The sequence below is a fragment of the Megascapheus bottae genome, chromosome X (assembly GCF_031878675.1).
Source record: "Megascapheus bottae isolate mThoBot1 chromosome X, mThoBot2.hap1, whole genome shotgun sequence".
Lineage (NCBI taxonomy): Eukaryota > Metazoa > Chordata > Mammalia > Rodentia > Geomyidae > Megascapheus > Megascapheus bottae.
Window position 1 is genome coordinate 34380564 of NC_143547.1, and position 19951 is coordinate 34400514.

The 19951-nt window shown below is 39.6% G+C and overlaps 1 protein-coding gene across 2 annotated transcripts in view; it reads left to right on the forward strand.

Annotated features, from left to right (window-relative positions):
- Klf8 (KLF transcription factor 8) overlaps positions 1 to 19951 on the forward strand; it is a 197221-nt gene that overhangs the window by 4885 nt on the left and 172385 nt on the right. The window contains exon 1 of one of the 2 annotated variants that reach the window (XM_090327260.1): positions 13946 to 14104. The exons of the other annotated variant lie outside the window; for it this stretch is intronic. The gene's annotated coding sequence lies outside the window, so the exon portion shown is untranslated. Of the gene's footprint in view, positions 1 to 13945; positions 14105 to 19951 lie in introns of those variants that run through there. 2 annotated transcript variants of the gene reach the window in all.

The following is a 19951-nucleotide window of genomic DNA, read 5'->3' on the forward strand; positions in this document are numbered from 1 at the left end:
GTTAATTGAAGATAAGAATTTCAGGGTCTTTAGTGCCCGGGCTGGCTTTGAACAGTGATCCTCAGATCTCAGCTTCCTGAGTAGCTAGGATTACAGGCATGAGCTACCATGCCGAGCCCATATGTCATCTTTCTAACATCATTTTTTTAAGTACATGTTCAGTAGGGCTTAACCATATTTCAAATGAAATACTCCATACTCTGATCAGATTTACTACATATACACACATATACAGATATACATATACACCTCTATATAACATACACACATATATATCTGCATATGGGTATATACTATATACACATGCACACACATGTATATATGCATATATTATATACACAAACACACATGTATGTGTGTACAAACTTATGTACACACACATATATAATTTGTAGTCCTGGTACACATGAGCACACACATATATAGTTGTACTTCCTGGGACTGTGGAGAATTTTCATCTATGCTGAGGCAAATGGATTTCAGATGACTCAGATTCACATTGCAACTTGAGAATCACTGCCTCGAAGGTTAGAGATTCTCAGATGTTTTTCCCACTTCCAATATACCTGAGGGAAGTTGCTCATTCCTCTCAGCAATAGAGGCTGTTTCCTAACTTTCATAGGAAAGATAGGAAGAGAATGTGTTTTCCCTTCCCGTGTCAAAATCATTCTCATTCCTTCACCCAGAATCCATAATCACTGTATTTAAGTGAGTCTTTTGTTTTTTCATGCATCATTTTACTTTATCATCATTTCATTTAACTTCAGCATTCTTTATTTGCATTATGATTTCATTCAATCTTCACAGTCAATTTGTAAGTTTGAGACTATCATCATGTTTATGTTACATATGGGGAAATTGAAACACAGGAAAGTAAAATTGTTTATACAAGGTCACATAGTAAGTGGAAAAGATTTATTTTCTATTGTGTCATGTGAGAATTTGTTGCATTAATTGACTTCTTCTTGTCCTGGATTCTTCAGATATTTCTTGTTTTATTCTCCCAGTCATGCAACCATTCTCACCTTGTATATCTAATGTTTTTTGAAGAGTTACTCTTAATTGTGCTATAGCAACTCAGAATAATCACAGCAAACCTATAAAGTAGGTACCTTTAAAAAAAACAAAACAAAACATTGTTCAGTTAAGGATACAAGGATATTGGAAAATGATATTACCCAAGCTCACACCACTAGAGAAAGCTAAGTCTGTAAAAGTCTATACTTAGGCTGGACACTAGTGGTTCAGGCCTGTAACCCCTCTACATGAAAGGCTGAGACCAGCTGAGGATTGCAGTCAAAAGCAGCCTGGGTGAGAAAGTCCATGAGACTTTCTCCATCTAACCACCAAAACGTGGCAAATAGAGCTGTGCTTCAAGTGGTAGAGCTCTAGACTTGAGAAAAAGAAATAAGGGACAGCACCCAGGCTATGAGTTCAAGCCCTAGTACTGGCATTAAAAAAATGATCTAGGAGCCCAGAGTTTGGCCTAGTGGTAGAGTGCTTGCCTCATATACAGGAAGACTCTGGTTTGATTCCTCAGTACCTCATAAATAGAAAAGCTGGAAGTGATGCTGTGGCTCAATAGTAGAGTGCTAGCCTTGTGGAAAACCCCGGGATAGTGCCCAGGCCCTGAGTTCAAGCCCCAGGACTGGCAAAAAAATCTATACTTTAACTATTGTGTTTTACTGTCTTTTCTTCATAGCATACCCATTCTTTCCTTGGTCTACATCATCTTCTCTTTGTTAACATGCATACAGATTGCCACTCTATTTTTTTTCTGTACTTTCCATTTAACTCCTTACTGAAACTGCTCTTGCCAAAGGTACCTGGAGAACTGCCCTTCCCAGCACTTGATTTTTGGGTCACTAACCTAGTTAACTCTCTGTTACATGCAGGGCTCTTTCTATCTTTCCTTCTTTAAAATCTCCCTTCCTTTCTTTCTTTCATGGATTTCCACTTACTTGTCTGACTGCTCTTTTTATTCTCTTCCCTTGCTACTTTCTAATTCTTATTTGGGTTATTTCATCTACTTAAGAGGTTCAACTGGTATTTATATGCTAATGAAGGCCTGCTTGGCAGGTTTCCATTTGTGGACTGAATGTTTCTCCCTAGCCTAGACCATCCATTTTTTAACAGGGTATCTCAATTTAGCACCTCACACTTTGTATGTATAAACCCTTAATATAGATCATCAAAACTTCCATTCTCACTTATAGCCCCTGGTCAAAAGTGATCTAATGAATAGAGATTTGAAGTCTAGAGTTATGGATGAGGCTTCTTTTTCTTGTCTTCCCAATTCTGCATCTTGAATCTTTGTATATGCTATGTCCCAACTTGTAGTGTCTCTGCTTTCTTTTTCTATTATTATATCTGACCTGCCTACTAAACTAGATTCTTCATTGTTGTTCTCTCTACGTGCATTTTTTTTGTTGACTTATGTACCTCCAAATATGTTAGAAATCAATCTTAGTGCAGTAGAATATAAATGTATTCAAACTTAGGCCCTTTATAAAAGTAATAAAAGGGCCTGGAGTGTGGCCTAGTGGTAGAGTATTTGCCTAACATACACGAAATCCTGGGTTCGATTCCTCAGTACCAAATACACAGAAAAAGATAGAAATGGTGCTGTGGCTCAAGTGGCAGAGTGCTGGCCTTGAGAGAGAGAAAGGACAGAGCCCAGGCCCTGAGTTCAAGGCCCAGGACTGGCAAAAAAATGTAATAAAGTCTGTAATCTGAGGACTGATGTTTGAAGCCAGCCAGGGTATGAAAGTCCTTGCAATCCTTATCTCCATTTAACCACAGGAGGCAAAGCCAGAAGTGGAGATATGGTTCACCTGGTAGAGCCCCAGTCTTTGGGGGGTGGGACTAAGAGAATGAGGCTGTGAGTTCAAGCATCAGTACCAGTGTGTCATTAAGTTAAATGAGGATATTAGGATGGGGTCTAATTGAATATGCCTAGAATGCTAATAAGAAAGGAGAGAATTGGATTTTAAAAGTCTCATTTTGTTGTAATATGTAAAATGATCCAAGGAGAAGATAGATATCTACAAACTCAGAAGGGATATCTATTAAATCAACCCTCCTTACAGTCTTCCATCCTCCTAACAACTTCATTGTATGTTTCCGGACTCCAGAATTATGATACAGTACATTTCTATTGTTCAAACCAATTAAATTGTGGTACTTGTCATGGCAACTTTTACAAACTATTATAGATTCCAATCTATTCTACCTATTAGGCTATTTCATATATATGTATAATGTGTAAGTACATATATACATAGGTAGAAATATATACATATGTAGGTATGTGTGTGTGCACACACACACACATACACATATATGTATGTAGTATTTTTTCTGCCAATCCTGGGGCTTGAACTCAGGGTCTGGGCACTGTCCTTGGACACATTTTGTTCAAAGCTAGCACTCTGCCACTTGAGCCATAGTGCTACTTCCAGCTTTTTCTGGGTATGTGGTTCCCGAGAATCGAACCCAAGGCTTCTTGCATGCTAGGCGAGCAAATTACCACTAGGCCACGCTCTTAGCCTGTAGTATTTTCAAAGATTCCTTATATGCCTTATATTCAAAGATGCCCAGTCACAGAATTAAATCCATACTTTTTCATAAAATACTTTACATTCTGTCCACAACTTACCTTCTATGTTTAGCCTATGAGTTTTCCTTATCACAGGAGCCATACTAAACAACTTAATATTGCTTCAATGTGCTATGGTCTCCAGGCTTTTATGCTTAGCTACATGCTAGAGCATTAGCCCACCATGCTTGAAACCTTGGTTCCATCCTCAGTACTGAAAAGCATCGTTCTCTCCCCTACAACATTTATCACCCCACCTTCGCTTTCTTTTTCTAAAGATATGGTTTTATTTCCAAAACACAGACCCATCTTCAAAACCTCTGGAATTTTTTTTTGCCAGTCCTGGGCTTGAGCTCAGGGCCTGAGCACTGTCCTTGGGCTTTCTCAAGGCTAGAGCTCTACCACTTGAGCCTCAGTACCGCTTTCTGGCTTTTTTTCTAAGTATGTGGTACCAAGGAATTGAACCTAGGTCTTTGTGCATGCTAGGCAAGCACTCTACCACTAGGCCAAACTCCTGGCCCTCCACCTTCTCTTTTCCCTCATCTTTCACTTTTTGTAAAACTCCCAGCCATATGACACAAAATTCAAATATTATTTTCTTTGTGGCACTGCATTGTATTTTGAAGAATAGGTAAGATTTGAATATATGGAAGGGTAAAAGTTATTGACTCTAGGTAGGGGAAAAACAGAACCATATAAGCAAAGGAAGGAAGGAATGGAATAGAGTTAGAGTAGTGCAGAGACAAGAATGAGTAGAGAAAATTCTTTCCTATAGTAGTCATCTATGGAGCAAAACCAGTTACATGACAATGAAGGCCAATGTGCTTCTCCCCATAGTATCTGAGGGAAACAACTAAGTTTCAAAGGATGTTATCAAGCTAATGCTTCCAGATACCGGTGTGGCCTCTATTTGGTTCCATGGACAGCTGGGCTGGCTGGCTTAATCCCTCCTTCTCTCCCTCCTTCCCTCCAATCCTCCCCTACTTCCTCCCTTCATATTTCTTCTTCTTTATCTCCCTCTTTCTCTTTGTTTGTGCTAGTCCTAGGGCTTGAACTTGGCTCTCGCACTCTCCTTGAGCTTCTTTTGCTTCAGGTGAGCGCTCTATCACTTGAGCAACAGCACTACTTCTGCCTTTTTACTTTAGTAATTAATTGGAGATAGTCTCATGGAGCTTCCTATCCCAGGCTGGCTTCGAACTCAGCCTGATCTCAGCCTCCTGATATCCAGGATAACAGGTGTGAGCCATCAGTGCCCAGAAAATTAATGTATTTTGAATGTAGATTTGTTTTTGATGACACATGAAAACATTAAAAGCCGGGTGTGTGGCTCATGCCTGTAATCCTAGCTACTCAGGAGACCTATATCTAAGGATCAAGGTTCAAAGCCAGCCCTGACACAAAAGGACCTGAGACCTTTATCTCCAGTTAACCTGTAGAAAATGGGAAGTAGTGGGTCTTGGCTCAAGGGTAGTGCGGTAGCCGAGAGCTGAAGAGCTCAGGGACAATGCCCAGGGTTCAAGCCCCAAGACCCATAAAACAACAACAACATTAAAATAGGGGGCCAGGAGTTTGGCCTAGTGGTAGAGTGCTTGCCTAGCATGCATGAACACCTGGGTTCGATTCCTTGGTACCACATACATAGCAAGAAAGCCAGAAGTTGTGCTGTGGCTCAAGTGGTAGAGCTCTAGCTTTGAGAAAACCCAAGGACAGTGCCCAGGCCCTGAGCCCAAGCCCAGCACTGGCAAAACAAAACACCTGAAAATATATATGAGAACCATATTTTATTTAATGTATATAAAATATATGGTATATAACACTACATACAATATATAGTATTGCATCTTGTGTATATTAAATTGTATAATATGTTATATATCATGTTATAGTGTAATATTATATAATATGCATATTTTATTACATCATATGTAATATACAACATAGTGTGCATATTATTTAACATTGGAGGGTGAACATATCTGTCTCCTCAAATATTTATCATCTGTATGTGAAGAATTTATTCAAAACACTTTCGTCTAGTTTACCGAAATATACAGTAAATTATCATTACCTATAGATACCCTAAGGTGTTAAAATACATCAAGAACTTATTCCTGTGTAATTCTAAGTTAGTCATCATTGCTAAATTTTACTCCATCCATTCTCCATCTCCATTCTTTCCAGCCTCTGATACATATTTGGATGACCTCAGCTCTTTAGACTCTAAATAAGATCATATAATTCTTCCTCTTTGGTTCCTGGTAATGTCACATAATGTGGTAACTTCTAGGCTTATCCTTGTTGCCGTACATTATAGACTTTTCTTCTTTGATTTAATGTTTGAAAAACTTCCATTTGTGTATGCTTGCTATGACTTGTCCACTATGTTACTGTACACTCAGGTTGTTTTCATTTGTATTTTTGTATGTTTGTTTTTTGTTGTTCCTGGGCCTTGAACTTAGGGTCTGGGTGCTGACTCAGAAGTTTCGTTTTTTTGTTTTGTTTTGTTTTCCACTAAGAGCTAGTGTTCTGCCACTTTGAGCCACAGCTCCACTTCTCGTTTTCTGGTGGCTAATTGGAGATAAGAGTCTCATGGATTTTCCTGCCTGTGCTGGTTTTGAACCACTGTCCTCAAAGCTCTGCCTCCTGAGTAGCTAGAATCACAGGCATGAGCCACAGGAGCCTTGCTTGTTTAATTTTCTTTGTTTTTTTTCCATTTTGTCTGTCCTGGGGCTTGTTTCAATTTCTTGATGATTGCAAACAGTACTAAAATCAACATAGGAGTGCAGGTATTTCTTTGACATATTGGTTTCAATTCTTTTGCATCTATGCATAGTAGTGAGTTTGGATTGCTTGATCATGTGGTCGTTCTTCTTTTCTTCTTTTTGATTCTACCTTTTATTGACAAAGATTATTAATGGAATAATTAGAAAAATAATATTTGCATGTCAGAGATTCAAATAAGGGATAAGGTGTTTTGTATAATAAATTTGCATGAATTATTATCCATATGGTAGCTCTATTTTTAAATTTTTGTGTAACCTTCATCCTGTTCTCCCTAATGACTGCACTAATTGGCATTCCTGCCATCAGAATGCAAAGATTTCCGTTTTTCCACATCCCAGCCAATACTCATTATCTTTACTCTTTTTCATTCTTACTGGACAGAGGTTATATCTCATTGTAGTTTCAGTTGACATTTTCCTGATGATTAGTATTTTTGAGATTTTTTTTTCATGTATGTGTTAACATACATATATATATATATATATATTTAATTTAGTCTTGAACTTGAGGCTGTATCTCTGTTCTGTCTTAGCTTTTTTGTCCAAGGTTAGTACTCTCCCATTTGAACCACAGCTCCACATAGCTGGATCTTTAATGGATAATGGGAGATGAGTACTGTATGGCCTTTCATACCCAGGTTGGCTTTGAACCTTGTTCTTCAGATTTCAATCTCCTGAGTAGCTAGCATTACAGGAGTAAGTTCCAGGGATGACCTCATTCTTGAACTGCAGTTCATCTGAGGGGCAGGATAACTGTAACTAGCATCTCACATTAGTTGATGATTTCTTATATGCCCAAAACACTTCTAATCAGACTTACAATAAAATTTGTGCCAAGCTTTCAGATAAGTACATTGAAGGTTAGAGAGAAGTCAACATAAGAACAGGTTATTGATGGACTTGCTGAGTAAATCATTCATGTGAGCAAGTAATCTGGGAGTGTCATTGAGAATGAAGGGATAAGAGAAGATTTGCTTCAGAAGATGATGAGGCCTGTATCTTAAAGGATTAAAGGGAAGTTTTCAAGGCATATATGCTGAGAAAGAAAGGGCATTGTAGGCAAAGGATCATGTGTGAATGAAAGTAAGCCCCAGAGAATCTATTCAGGAAGTATTGTTTCCATATAGTGCATAAGTTGGGAGCAGGAAGAAAGACTGGATCAGGAAATAGAATCCAATGTGCAAACATACAATCTTGAGCTAGGTGCCGCTGGCTCACACCAGCAATCCTAGCTCTTAGGCCAGCTTCAACACAGGACCAAATGACTGGATCTTAAGAATGGACTGGGTTTTGGAAGTAGCAAGTTGTCAGGATCCAAAGGTGGCTTGCTTGCTTTCTTTCTTCCCTCCCTCCTTCCATCTCACCTTCTTTCTTTCTTCCTTCCTTCCTTCTTTCCTTTTATCGTTTTTTTCCTTCCCTTTTTCAACTTCACTTAGGGCTTTTGATAGTTAATTGGATATAAGAACCTCACAGAGGGCCGAGGGTTTGACCTAGTGGTAGAGTGCTTGCCTAGCATGCACAAAGGCCTGGGTTCCATTCCTCGGTACCATGAAAATAGAAAAAAAAAGCCGGAAGTGGTGCTGTGGCTCGAGTGGTAGAGCTCTAGCCTTGAGAAAGTCCAAGGACAGTGTCAGGACCTGAGCTCAAGCCCAGGACTGGCAAAAAAAAGAACTTCACAGGTTTTCCTATGTGTGCTGGCTTTGGATTGCTGTCCTCAGGTTTCAGCCTTCTCAGTAGCAAGGATTACAGGCATAAGCCACCAGTGATCAGGCTCAAGGTGGCTTTCTTTATGTGACTGAGATATTCTCTGCATAGTTGCTAATTTCTTCTCTACTAGAAAGATCATAACATATAGTAGGCCATAACATATAGTAGGCAAGAAATAGCTCCCTCACTGGATACTGGGGGTTCATGCCTGTAATCCTAGCTACTCAGGAGGTTGAGATCTGAGGATAACGGTTCCAAGCTAGCCTGGGCAGAAAAATGAGAAACTTACTTCCAATTAACTACTCAAAAACTGGAACTGGATCTGTGGCTCAAAGTGGTAGAGTACTAACTTTGAGCAGAAGAGTTCAGAAACAGCACCCAGGCCCTGAGATCAAGCTCCACAATCCTCCCTCCCCCTGAAAAAAAAGAAAGATCCCTCATCTTAATTTGTATGCTGCAATTTAGTCATATGGAATGATACTGGTTATTGTCATTTTGAAGTGACAGGTAACTGCACTTTGATAGGCCTGACTTGAATCATCTGCCTACTACTGCCTAAGCCAGCTGTGCTAGAGAACAACACCTTTAGTCAGAGAAGAGTTATTAGGGGATCTTTATGGACAGAGCAGAGACTTGCGGTTGTATAGCCTGTACCTAACAGTATTTTGGCCCTTTCAACTTTGCAACTTGGAGGTCTCTTAGACCACTGCAGATCTTGCCAGTCTGATCTGTTTTCGCAGTTAATTTCTGCTATTTTGGGAGCATGCAGGGTTCAATATGCCTCCAGAGGCTTAGTCCTTTTCCTGTGATGAATCTGTTTCTATTACTGCCCGAAGCAATTTGAGGCCAGAATTGCCTTAACACCTTTCTCCAACTTTGTTTTAGCACTCTGAAACCCACATGGCTTTCTTCAGTGGCTGAAATCATCTTATTAATCATTGTAATGGCATAAAGACTAGTGCATGGGACCAGGGGAGTATGTTCTTAAATGTAACAGCCCTGGATAACAAATACACGTCTAGAGGAGACCAACTGATGAAGAAGTGCTCAGGACTAGAAAAATCAGCCAGATCCTGTATTCATAAATGTAATTACATATGTTACTTCTTGTGAGTCCTCTTAAACTCTCAGGAGCTTTCCAGGGTTTATACTTTCCAGCCAAAGTTATGGATGCTTTTGATTTTAGTGCGTGCGTGTGTGTGTGTGTGTGTGTGTGTGTGTGTGTGTGTTTTCTAACATACCTTTTTGGCACTGCGGTTGATACTCGACGGAATTTGTTGTCAACCTAGTTTCTTTACACGTCTTTTCTGAGTTTGTTGGATAGCAATTGCTAACTAGCTCTAGATGTTGAGAGAGAAGTCTCTCCTATCGATTCAAGTAACAAGGAAGCTTGTTTAAAATTGTTCTCCCTCAGGATCTTGAAAAAGATCTCTTCCAAAGCAATCTATTATCTCTGGATTTTGTCTTACTTTTTTTTTTTTTTTTGGTAAATTGAGACAGAATGTTGCTATGTTGCCCAGGCTAGACTCAAACTTTTGATTCTCCTAGGATTACAGATGTGTACCACCACACCTGGATATATATATATATATATATATATATATATATATATGTGTGTGTGTGTGTATACGTATATACGTATATATGTATATATACATATATACATACATACATATATATATATGTATATAGACTGACTTCCTCCTTATGACAGTTGCTTATTGCCAGGGTCATTCTGCATACTTCAAAGTGAAATGAGGTGAACTAAGAGTCCCAAATTAGCTACCTCTGAGATACAAAGGACTTTCAGTTGGGACTTTTGAAAGCTGAGAAAACTTTTGTTAACTTGATTTTTATTTTTGATGAAGTCAGTTTAAGTTTTAAAAAAGCACATATGATTTGCTAATTTGTATATTTGTCACCTTCCCCCACTCCTTCATTTGCCAGGTAAAAGCAGTATTTATTATAAATAGTTGTCAGTAACAGTTAAATTTAGTGAGCAACTACTATGTGCACTATGCTAAGTTCTTGAGAATACCACTTTGATAACATTGTTACAATGATTATAAAACACACAAAAGCACTCCTATGATGACAGAGGGTGAATATGGTGGAAATAGATTATTTACAACTGTGAAGATAAGAAAAGTATTTGTGTGGTTTGAATGTTCCCTCCTCAACTCAGTTTGAAATTTAATTGTCACTGTGCTGATATTGTGAAGTGGGATATTGAAGAGGTGTTCAGGTCATGAGGGCTCTGCCATCAGAGCGGGATTAAGGCTATTATCCTCCTGATGAGTTGTTATGAAACTAAATTTAACTCCTTCCTCTTTTTTCCTTTTGTTTTGTTGCTAGTCCTGAGGCTTGAACTCAGGGCCTGAGCACTGTCCTTGGGCTTTCTCAAGGCTAGAGATCTACCACTTGAGTCCCAGGACCATTTCTGTTTTTTTCTATGTATATGGTATTGAGGAATTGAACCTCAGCCTTTGTGCATGCCAGATGAGCACTCTACCAGCAGGCAAAACTCTCCACCCCATTTCTTCCTCTTTCTGTGAGTATTCTTTCATATTATGTCCTTCTACCACATTGTAATGCAAGAAATCCCTTGCCAATTACCAGCACCTTGATATTGGACTTATCGGCACCCAGAACTATGAAAAAATAAATTCATTTTTCTTTATAAATTATCCAGTTTGTATTATTCTGTTGTAGCATAGGAAAACAGACTAACAAGTACCTACCATATAATGTTCAGGCTGTAAATAGTATTGTATATTCTCTCTCTTCTATACTTTCTTCTTTAAAATATGTTTGAATTGGGGATTGGGCCTACCAAAAGCATATGCTTTCTGATTTGTGCGTCTGTGTGTGCGTCTGTGTGTGCGTCTGTGTGTGCGTCTGTTCGTGCGTCTGTTCGTGTGTTTGTGTGTTCGTGTGTGTGTGTGTGTGTGTGTGTGTGTGTGTGTGTTGGTACTGAGGCGTGAACTCAAGGCCTCATGTTCTTGCTTGGCTTTTTCATCTAAGGATGCTATTCTTCCACTTGAGCCATACCTTCACTTTCAGGATTTTGCTGGTTCATTGATGAAAGTTTCTCAGGGTTGTGTGCTCCGGCTGGCTTTGAACTATGATCCTCAGATCTTAGCCTCCTGACATTATAGGTATTTGCCAATGGCACTTGACTGTGCTTTCTAATCTTTTTAAAAACTTAAAAAAAATGTCTGTTAGCAGTTGAACAAAGGAGGTGCCACTAACAAAAGTAGTTTTTGAATACAATGCATGTAGATCATCATCATCACCTTCAACATTCTCACCTTCATTCGACCCATCCCTTCTTACTTTTCTGACCTTTCTAATTTTTTAATTTTTTGTGCCAGTGCTGGCCTTGAGCTCAGTGCCTGAGTACTGTCCTTGGAGTTTGGAGTTTCTCAAGGCTAGTGCCCTACCACTTGAACCTCAGCACCACTTCCAGCTTTTTTCTATGCATGTGGTACAGAGAAATCGAACCCGGGTCTTTGTGCATGCTAGGCAAGCACTCTACCACTAGGCCAAACTCCAGGCCCTAATTTTTTTTTCCAGTCCTGGGCTTGAGCTCAGGGCCTGAGCACTGTCCTTGGACTTTCTCAAGGCTGGAGCTCTACCACTTGAGCCTCAGCACCACTTCCGGCTTTTTCCTATGTATGTGGTACCGAGGAATCGAACCCGGGTCTTCATGCATGCTAGGCAAGCACTTTAACCACTAGGCCAAACTCCCGGCCCCCAGGCCCTAATTTTTTTTAGCTAGTCCTGGGGCTTGAACTCAGGGCCTGGGCACTGTCCTTGAGCTTTCTAACACCACTTCTGGCTTTTTCTGTGTATGTCGTACTGAGGAATTGAACTCAGAGTTTCATACATGCTAGACACTAGGCCACACTCTTGGCCCCATGAGCTTTCTAATCTTAAAGGGGACATCAAGGCCTTTCACCTAACCCTATAGTAACAACTAAGACTTTCCTCAAGCTCTCAAATCCCATCTTCCTTCCAACCTTGGCCTACTTATTTGTAAATGAAATTAATTTGATTTTCCACATGTCTCTTTTACCTTACCTCAGTCAGTATTGTTCAGACAATAGCTTATGCAAATTATCTGCAAATGGAACTATAGTGCAGATTGAGCCCAAAGTTCTAGGGTGGAATCTGAAGACATTCTGATTTCTAATGTTCTGAGTGAAACAAATGCTACTGGATGGAACCCACTTTGTACTACAGTACAGGCCTGTTGGGTTTTTAGCACTTCTTGCCTCCTGACCCGCAGGAGTGACAAGAAGAACACACCCAGACTAAGACAAGACAGACAAGACCGACTGAGAAAGGTTAGGGCCTACTGGCCGCCTTCACCCAGCCCTCCCTCTCCACAGGGAAGACACAGACTCGCCAGGGAGACTGTCTCTAGCAGGAACTCGTTTACTGGGAAAGTACAAGGGGCTAAAGTAAGAAGCAGGCGTCTATCAGCATAAAGGGGGGTAGGGCAAGGGGAGGTAGGTGCGGTCAGAGAGGGCGGTGGGGCCAATCCATGGGTTTGAGGTAGCCTTATTTTACATCACAAACCACAGCCAAATCTCCCAAAGAGGCGACAGGCAGGCTGGCCCATTTTCCTAATGTGACGTTCCCCACACAGGCCTAACAAATATGAAAGCATATTCAGTCTTTTTTTTTCAGTCGATTGTGGGGCTTGAACTCTGGGCGTGGGTGCTGTCCCGGAGCTCTTCACAGCTCAAGACTACCGCACTATCCCTGGACCCGGGCATTGTCCCTGGGCTCTTAAGCCCACGGCTACTGCCCTATTCTTGAGCCATAGTGCCACTCCTGGTTTTCTAGTGATTAATTGGTGATAAGAGTCTCACTGACATTAGACTTTAGTCCCCAGGCTGGCTTTGAACTGTGTTCCTCAGATCTTACCCTCCTGAGTAGCTAGCATGAACCACAGGGCCTGGCTAATCCTTTAAAAAAAATTTTTTTTGTACATAAGGTGATTGAAACCTCAAAATATAGTTTTCTCAAGAGAAAAATCAGTTAGTAGTAGCATTGAGACTTGAACCCAACTCCTTATGCTTCTGCTGTTATGTATACCTTGAACTTCTGCAATTACTATTTGAAACAATTTCTTGTTGTTGAATTGTTGGCTTTCGACTTAGGGCCTGGGCACTGTCCCAGATATGTACAGATTGCGCAAAGCCAGTGCTCTACCACTTGAGCTTATCACTTCTGATTGGATGGTTAATTGGAGATAAGATTTTCACAAATTTTCCTGCCTGGGCTGTCTTTGAACCATAATCCTCAGACCTCATCAGCCTCCTAAATAGCTAGGATTACACTGTGAGCCACTGGCGCCTGGCCTGAATTGCTGTTTTCTACTTTTTTACTTCAGCTTATGGGAGTCAGCTAGAAGATGTTTATTTGTGACTGACCTAAACCTAATTTTGCTTTGATGAATTATCACTATGTTTATTTTAAAGTTTCCTTGGAATAGTTTTATGGGTTTTGTTTTGTATCATTTTTGTAAGGAGGAAAAAAGTCTCAAAATGAGTACACAAATGCTTTTAAAGAGCTCTAAGATAACATATTGCAGTGTTCAAAGATTGATTCATTCAAAAGGAAGAGTGAGGCTGATTGAGATAGTTATGTATAAAGTTCCTGGTTGTTGAAAATGTGCTTTCACTTCAGAGTTTGAAACATACCAGCTGTGTCTGACTGCAGTTGAGGTCCCTCTTTCCCCAAAGCAGGGAGAATACAATGATCAAATTTACTGGCTAGATGAAAGTAGGGAAATGCAAAGATTTCCACAGAGAAAACTTGACAAACTATTTCTTGCCAGATCCTGCAATTCAAGGTGCCAGTAGGTTGATGAGTTTACTTGAGATAATTTGCTAGCCTGCGGCTCCATGACATTTGAGAACTTGCAGAAGACTCCGAAGCATCATTGGAATCTACCCAATTGAGTTCTTCCTTTGCAGCTGTGCTACGGATATATAGCAACCATGTGAGCAATGCATAATAGTACCTTTAATTTCCTTTAAGTTTCCTCTGGGGGTATATATATATACATATATATATGTATATATATATATTTAAATATGGATTTAAGATACTGGGTTAAATGTGTTCTGTTTTGATTCAAAATAAAGTCAGGGAATTGCATTGTTACCACTGGGTAGATTTAACAGAGAATGACCTTGGGCGTCTCAAATTTGTATTTCAAACCCTGTTACCCAAGCAGGCTAGTGCTGGCCAAAAGAATCCAGTGCATTCATCTGGTGGAAAAAGTACTCAAGCAAAACAGTTTCTTCTTGAATATTAAGGGGAAGAGCAGGGCTGGCCTCTAAGTGCCCAGAACAGTTTTTTTCCATGTGTAAATACTGTTTTTTTAATTCACTTAATATGACTCTATGAAATAAATACTTTTCATTCTTACAAATAATAAGGGAATATAGAATCAGAGATGCTCGCTAAAAAAATCATTCTCACAGTCACATAGCAAACATTTAGTTCTGGAATTTCAACCCTAATCTGAACAACAGAGCTTTGGCTATAAAGTTGCATATTATTCTACTTTCAGTCGCCTAAACTAGCAAGGTAACAGATTCAAATGTCACAGGCCTCTTTTTATAAGTATTTTCATATTGTTTACTCATTCATCATCTCACTGTCTTACACTGAATGGAAATAAAATCAAAGAAATAAGGAGAGCCATGAAACATACCTAAGTACATAGAGAGGATTGCTCGTGCCAGTAGGCCTCAGTGCTTAGAACATAGGTAGAAGGATTTTAGAAAGCATTTATTGAATGAATGAAGGAAGGAATGATGAATAAATCAAAAGATTTGGGGTAGCCAGGTGTAGTGACTCACACCTGTAAAACCCTAGCTACTCGGGAGGCTGAGATCTGAGGATCAAGGTTCAAAGCCAGCCTGGGCACTAAAGTCTGTGAGACTCTTATCTCCAATTAACCACTAGAAAACAGGAAGTGGCAGTGTTGCTCAAGGGGTAGGGAGGTAGCCTTGAGCTGAAGAGCTCAGGGACAACGCCCAGGCCCAGAGTTCAAGCTCCATGACTGACAAAAAAAAATGTCCAGGCCAAGAGGTCAAGCCCCATGGTCAACAAAACCAAAAGGCTTACACCCAAATTTTTTTTGTTGTTGTTGGTCATGGGGCTGGAACTCTGGGCCTGGACGTTGTCCCTGAGCTCCTCAGCTTAAGGCTACCAATCTACCCCTTGAGCCACACTGCCACTTCTGGCTTTCTGGTGATTAGTTGGAGATAAGAGTCAAATGGACTTTTTAGTGCCTGGGTTGGCTTTGAACTGTGATCCTTAGATCTCAGCCTCCTGAGTAACTAGGGTTGATTACAGGCATGAGTCACCGTGCCTGGCTCCTAATATAAACTTCTTGACAGATTAGGTATTATTTACATGTTTCTGGTCAATTATGTAAAAATAAAAATGTAAAAAAGAGGATTATACATAAATATGTATATGCTATATATAATCTATGGGTATATATACCACATTTATGTACACACATGCATAAGTAGAAATACATAGGTACTCATCCAGAAATTACCATCCTCATATATACCGACTCATAAAGATGTATCTTTGTATAGTTGAATACTTGGTATATTAATTTCCTGCTTCTGTGGTAACAAAGTACACAAATATTGTATCCAGCTCCATTTATACCTGTACCTGAATTCTACCTTCTAATTTACTAATGAAATTGTTTACTTGGCAAGATTGGAGGTGTGGCTCCATTCATAGAGTATGAGGCAATGAATGAAAGCAAACATCACATACAGAGATTGAGTCTTGGCTTTCACCACAAAAAATATAAAGGAATTGTTTATGTGCTCTAAGCTAGCCTTTCCTTCACCTGGGTCTGTATTGCTCAAACTCGAGAACATATAAATTGTCTACAGTTCTGCTTATAGTGCACATTGAGTTAGGTCTAGGTCAGACCCTAAATAGATTCTTAACATCTACATTAGTGACCATACAATATGTTTCATTGTTCTGAAGTTAGAAGTCTAATATTAGTGTAACAATATTTTGATAAGGCCATTATTCCACCAAAATCTCCATCGTAGGATCTTTCCTGGTATTGTCTAGCTTCTGGTAGTCTCACACATTTCTTGACTTGTGGTATTGTAATTCTGATTTCTACCTCTGTTTTGATATGACTGTCTTGTGCATGTGTGTGTGCGTGCGTGTGTGTGTACATGGTGTATTTCTCTTCTTTATAAGGATACCAATCATACTGAATTAAGGCCCACCCAATGATCTCATTTTGATTACATCTGCAAAAACATTTCCTAATAAGGTCACATTCATATTTACTGACCTTCACATATCACAAGAACCTCAAAGCATCTTTCTGGAGGACACAATTTGACCTCTGACAGTCTGTTCTCTGGCTCTCTAAAATTCTTGCCATTCTCATGGTTCAGCATGAATTCTTCTTAAGTCCTAAATCCTATCTTCGAATTCATGTACCTCATGTATGGTCGAGACTCAAGAGTCCATCCTGGGTCAAAATTCTTTTCCTTCTGAACACTTGTAAAACATAGGAGAAAAATGAACAGCTTTAAAAATACAGTGACAAACAGGCACAAGATAGTCTCATTCCAAAATTCTTCATATGAAAAGGATAAAAGGGATCATGGGTCCTAAAGAAGTCAGAAACTCAGCAGGGAACATTCTATTACATTTCAAGTCCTGAGAATAATCCCCTGTGGTATGATGCTCTGTCCCCTGCACCTGGTGACTTTGCCTTTTGAGCCAATCAAGGCAGTTGGTTCTGCCTTCTCTGCCTAAGGAGCTTACATCTTTGGCCAAAACTCTGAATTCATGATTTATCCTTGGAGTCATTCTTACTTCATTTCATTCTGTATTTATTCATTTCGGTTCATAGTAATGTTGCTTCTGGTGTAAAATACCCAGAAATTTGTTGCTCAGGTGTGACACTGATAGCTCATGCTTTATAATCCTAATTACTCAGGAGGATCACATAGATTGCAGCTCAAAGCCATCCTGGGCAGAAAAGTCTATGAGACTCTTATCCCCAGTAGCTACCAAAAAGCCAGAAGTGGTCCTCAAGTGGTAGAATGCCACTAAGGTACAGTGTCTAAGCCCTAAGTTCAAGCTCCAGTGCAAGCAAACACATACACATACACCCCCCCCCACACAAATACAGAAATCTGTTGATCATTTACAGATGTCAGGTGTCAAGACTTTTCAACCTATAATATTTGGATATGCATGTGTGTGTAATTTGTATGTGTGTGCCATAGAATACCCATGTGTAATGTGAAGATGGAATTACACATCAATCTGATAAAGCACATACTGACTTATTATTCCATAGTCATGCTAATTATGTGTTTGCCTTGACTTACATTTGTGTTTTTGTTTTGGCTGCTACTCTTACTCTTCCCTCAAATATTAGCATGACATACTACCTTTGTTCCTTAAGATTTCTGTTCAAATATTAACTTATCAGAGAAGCCCCTCTGTGACAAGTGTATATAGAGTAAGTCATCCCCACCCACTTGTAACATTCTTAAGTCTTCCTTGCCTGCTTTATTTTTCTCCATTGTATTTAATATGGCCTGAACATTACATATGTATTTTGTTTGTAGTCAATCTCCCCAATACTCCTAATTGGACTGTAAACTTCCTGAGGGCTGAAACTTTTGTTTGTTACTGTTGGATGCTGTTTTCCCCAAGCAGAGATAGGTAGAGTTACTTTTTTTTGCCAGTCCTGGGCTTGAGCTCAGGGCCTGAGCACTGTCCTTGGGCTTTCTTCAAGGCTAGTGTTCTACCCTGAGCCACCACACCATTTCTGGCTTTTTCTATGTATGTGGTACTGAGGAATCGAACTTGGGTCTTTGTGCATGCTAGGCAGGCACTCTATCCCTAGGCCAAACTCCCAGCCCTGGTAGAGTTACTTTTATAGGGTATCTACTTTTCACATTTTTTTTGCCAGTCCTGGGTCTTGAACTCAGGGCCTGGGAACTGCCTTCTGAGCTTCTTTTGCTCAAGGCTAGCACACCACTTGAGCCACAGCACCACTTCCAGCTTTTTCTGTTTATGTAGTACTGAGGAATTGAATCCAGGGCTTCATGAATGCTACGCAAGCACTCTACCACTAGCCATATTCCCAGCCCCTGCTTTCACATTTTATCTGACGTAATATTTGAGAAAAGAGTTTTCCATAAACTGTCAGGTGACTTTGTGACTCAGGCTTTCTGTTTTCATATGTGGATGATTGGTGGTTCTAGTATAATAACTTTTCTACTTCAGAAGTTCTAATATAAATAAAACCTGGGCCTGCTGGTTGCCACTAATAATTCTAGCTACTCAGAAGGCAGAGGTCTCAGGATTGGTTCTGTGCCATGCCAGGCAGGAAAGTCTGTGAGATTCTGATCATAAATGAATCACTAAAAAAAAGCAGAAATAGAGGTGTGGTTCAAGTGATAGAATGCTAATCTGGAGGGGGGAAAAAGGAAACTAAAGGGACGACACCCTGGTTCTAGTACTAGCACAAGAAAACACATGAACAAGAAAGAAGATAATGCCTGTTTCTGAAAAGAGCATAAGTGTTTGTTATTAACTGGTTAGAAAGCAATATATATATATATAGGTACAAATGCATGAAAAGCAGTAGCACTTGTCTTTCCCTATACATACCTCCCTACATATTATACTATCTTAATCAGCAGCTTCAGTAGCAACAACAGTACCATCTGTTGCATTTACTACATGCCAGGCACCATGCCAGGCACTAGGGTAAGGGATGAGTATGGCTTAAGCTGTGCTATAAACATATTTATGGTCCAGTTGGATGGGTGAGGTTGATAAGAAAATAGTTCCTCAAGGCAGTGCGGAATGCCCAACATGCAGTGAATAAACAGCTGATGCTTAAAACTCCAGGTTTCAGGCCAGTGATATGGGACAAAATGATTGGAAAATATACCTCAAGGAGATTCAAAGATGAGTTAAGCTTTCATGATGAATTGTTGTTAAGGTCATAAAAGGTGGAGAGGAGTCTTCTGTGAAGTCAAGGAGTGATCTAAAGTCAACCAACTAGGCTGTGAGTTCCACAAGAGGAAGTTCCTATAGCTTCTGAATAGATGAGTTTGGATAAACCACAAACTCTATATGGATGAGCAGTTAGAAATAAGGATCAGCTACCTTGGGCAAATGGATCAAGAAAATCTGATAAACACACACATATATACAATGGAATAATACAATAAAATTTTACCATCTGTCAGAAAAAATATTATGTAATATTATGTCATTTGCAAGGAAATGGATGGACCTGCAAAAAAATTACATTAAGTGCGGTAATTCGGGAGCAGAGAAAAAAATATATGTTTTCTTTCATATGTGGAAGTTAGATCTAAATTACAAACATACATGAAAACATATATAGGGCCATATGAATATATGCACAAATTGAAGTATAACAAATGCAAGATTGCAATGGTGTAACTCCTCTGAACAATTAAGGAACCGTTTAATAATCCCAAGAAGCTGAAAAAAAATCTTTTGTCGGGAGAGAGATGTGAATGCAAAGGGGAAGGTAGGGAATACAGTTATAAAGTCAATGCACATATGTGAAAACGGAATCACATGGCTTGAGGGGATGAGTAGGGGTGGGAAAGATGTTAGAGAATGATAGAAGGGATGACATTGATCAGGATGCATTACACTTATAATCTGACTTGTTGAATTAAAACTTCTTTGTACAACTATTTAGAGATAGATAGATAGATAGATATTATAGGCTGTATAAAATCTTTTGCACACAGGTGGAGGCCATTAAGGA